Here is a 4,019-nt window from a genome sequence, read left to right as displayed (position 1 = left end):
CTGTTTCGCCGCTCTCATCCTGACAGCAACAATTGGTTCTTATGCATTCCTGATGAACTAGTTAACAAATTAATATGGTATACTCATTTAAGTTACGCACATTACGGAGCCAGAAAATGTTTTCTTATACTGAGACAGAACTGTTATTTTGCCAACATGGAGAAACGTATACGACGAGTTTTAGCGTCATGTAAAATTTGCCAGAAAGCTAAGTCAGACACCACTTCACATATTCTTCCATTACATCCCATTATACCTGTTAAATTAAGACATATGGCCGCAGTAGACATTTTTGGTACAATTCCGAGAACTAACAGAGGTTTTTGCTACATCTTTGTCGCTGTTGAACTCACTTCAAAATTTGTTACTTTCACTCCGTTACGCAAAGCTACTGCTAAAACTGTTTCGAAAGCATTTGTAAAACATTTTCTATTTCATGTAGGGCATGTGATGAGAGTAATTTCTGATAATGGATCACAATTTCGTTCTGCTATATGGACACGCATGTTACGAGCTATAAACATTTCTCCGATCTATATATCCAAGTACCATGCTTCTTCGAACCCCTGTGAACGATTAATGAAAGAAATTGGTAAACTGTGTAGAATATACTGCCACAAAAGACATATTGATTGGGACACACACATATTCTCATTCCAAGATGTAATTAATTCCATTCCAAATGAATCCACTATGCTATCTCCGTCTGTTATACTGAAAAACGTTGAACCACCAAACAAAATTAAAGAATTAGTACACTTTCCTACATCTCGTCGATTACGACACCACGAAATAATTGACATTGCGCTGAACAACATCAAACGTGCCGCAGAACGCCGGAGAAGACAACAAAAACAGGTTTGTACGCGCCGAGACTTTCACATTGGACAGAAGATATTAGTACGAACACACTATTTATCCAATAAAATAAAAGGTAAGTGCAGTAAATTTGAACTTCTATACGCAGGTCCATATCGGATTCGCAGCATTCCTCACCCCAATGTTGTACACGTCGAAACTCTGAGAACCAGAAAATCGAAAGGAAGCCACCACTTATCCAACATAAAACCCTTTATTGAGTCAACATACTTTACGATTTATCACACTGTAATGCTATTTACTAATTTTTATGATCATTTCTGCAATTATATTCACGTGACTAATTATTGATGACTATCGTATTTTTCCTTGGCAAGTGCCCGGCAAGGTAAGGTTAGCAGGTCGCTCTTCTTGTCGTTACACATCAGACCGTGCATATTTTCCAGATGAACTTACGCATTTTATGAATAATTATGCAATTCTATGTAATGACGTATTAATTTTATCAAAACTCTCTCCATTAAAGTCTTTAATTCTCGCCTCAATTAACTACACTACATACAAGCTGAACACAACGAACGTCACATGTTGTCTTTTTTATGTACGATTGTTTTCATGTTTTGTTTATATGCACCGTGAAATAGTTAAGGTATAACACACCAGTTGATTTTGACATTTTTTTGCCCTATGATATCTCAACATCGTGATTGTTTTACATTTTTCTTTTTTTTCTGCTGCATTGTGATATTCTCTGTACATTTTTGCCTTTGAACACTGTCTATGCCTTTGACATATTACGTTTTATGTCATGTTATGCTGTATGATTAATTATGTCACCACAAACCAGTCATTATTTAGAGGGTATATGATTTAAATGCAAGACATTAATCTTTGTTCATCAATTTCAGAAAGAAATGATACGTAAAGGACATAAATGAAACAAAAATGGGAATTTCACATACGGAATAAACGAAAGAAGATGCAAAAACCTTATGAGGAAGAGTAAATGGATCAGAATTAACAAGCATTAACAAGAATATACTATGCACATCGTAGAAGCAGTCTTAACTAATTTTTTCTTTCAGAATACAAGGCGATTGATGCAGGCTGTCATCTTAGTTTTAGTGATGAAATATGCTAGAGATAAGGAATAGTTGTGTAATGAGTAATGAGGTGATTTTTTTTTGCAGATGATAATGAATGCTGATGAATAATGATGAAGAATATGCTACTGTGAATAATGAAGTTTTTCTTTACAGGTGATGATAATAATGAAGTTAAGATAATATGGATAATGAAGTTTTTCTTTACAGATGAGGATGATGTTGAAGTTTATGTATTTATGCTATGTAGTTATTTAAGTATTTGTTGCAGTTTGTTTTGACAGTATGTTTTATATCGTATAATATGATGACTGAAGGTTTTAGAAAGGACAGCTATGGAACACATTTTTATACACATTTCACTACCTGTTAATTCGAAGTTCACTACTTTTCAGCATAGTATGCATTTCTTCTTTCAGCTCAATAATCCATTTTGTATCTTTTCCAGGAGAAGCCTTTCATGATAGTTACTAAACTTGTTACTTATTAAGCCTATACTAGTACTTGCATTTTTTTTTATTTTACCCACTTGTGTCACAACCTTGCTACAGCTGACTCATGACGAATGACGTTACACATTTTTCATTTACAGGAACAACCCAGAAGCAATTTTTTTTCTTTTTCTCTTCTTGCTTTTCCTTATAATTACCCAAAGCAATGCATTGCTAACTAACTAGCACAGAAACAAAAAAAATGTATTACCAGTCCCAAATAATGCTACTAGTTTAAGAGAATTCTGAGTAATACTGATCAGCTCTGAATAGTATGTCACTTCAGTAATGACTTCTGAATGATACAAAAAAAATTATAAAATAATGCTTTGTAACTGGCAAATAACTGTCACTGTTTATTGTAATGAGACTACTTATAATGCCCATGATTATTAATGCTATGACTGTAATTAACTGATTTTTAATAATGACTTCTTAATGATGTGTATCACCAGTTTCAAATAATGCTACTCATTTAAGAGAATTCTGAATAATACTGAATGATGAACAATGTTTTATACTATTCAATACTTGCTGGCCATTAAGTGCTGATAATTAATGTAACTAAATGAATTACGTTATTAATTATGCCATTAATTAGCTCCTGTTTTCAATTATGACTTTTCATGTTTTGGTAACTGGCCAATGAGTGCCAATAATTTGTATAACTCAATGAATTATGTTAATGCTATGCCAATAATTGACTCTCCTTTTCAATGATGACTTTTGATGAACATTATTCTGTCATACTCAATATGCTTAGTGACTGGCCAAGGACTGCCACTGTTTATTGTAATACGATTACTCATGATGCCAATAATTTAATTTTATGAACATTATTCTGTAATACTAAATACATGGTACAGAAATGTTCAATAACTGGGCTATGAATGCCGCAAACTACTAATGTAATTCTCAATGAAGACTACTATGTGACTTAATGTCCTTCACCTTCTGACCTAACTACCTGGAATTACTGTAATATCCATTTGTCCTGTCCATCCTCATGATCATGGAGCACTATATTTGGTTTTTGCATTAATTCTACGTTGGTGTGTCTTGTAAGAGCGTGGTTTTGAGACGACATGCTGTCCACCACCGTGAGCGATGAAGACGTTATTATGGTCCCACTGTTTGGTGTACCTGATGTACTGCCAAAATGATAACAGGGAATATTACTACGACATTTCAGTGTCTTGGATACACTGATAAATACTTCTGGGAAAAGAACTGCAAATTGTCTCACTTGGTGTTGTACTTCTGTGGAAAGATATGGACTTTCAGTGCAGCTGCGAGCAACCTAAGTGCTACAACCATGATGCAATCCTTCCTGTTCCTTCCCTAATTCTTGTAAAATGAAAAAGTCATATACAGTGCGTGTGCACTTCCTTTCTTTTGTTAATAAGATCAGTTATCCTGAAATTACTAAAGACTTCTATAGTGCATGTGCACTTTATTACACTCCTTGATTTGTTTGTTTGTTGTAGAAAAATACTAGAGAGTACTACAGTCCGTGTGCATTTTTGTCATTGCTCAATATGATTTGTACTCATTAGGTTTATTTGTCGTAAAATTATTAGAGAGTTTTTCAGTGTGTGTGCACTTT

This window comes from Schistocerca nitens, chromosome 4 (assembly GCF_023898315.1).
Source record: "Schistocerca nitens isolate TAMUIC-IGC-003100 chromosome 4, iqSchNite1.1, whole genome shotgun sequence".
Classification (NCBI taxonomy): domain Eukaryota; kingdom Metazoa; phylum Arthropoda; class Insecta; order Orthoptera; family Acrididae; genus Schistocerca; species Schistocerca nitens.
Note: the sequence above shows the minus strand (reverse complement) of the source record.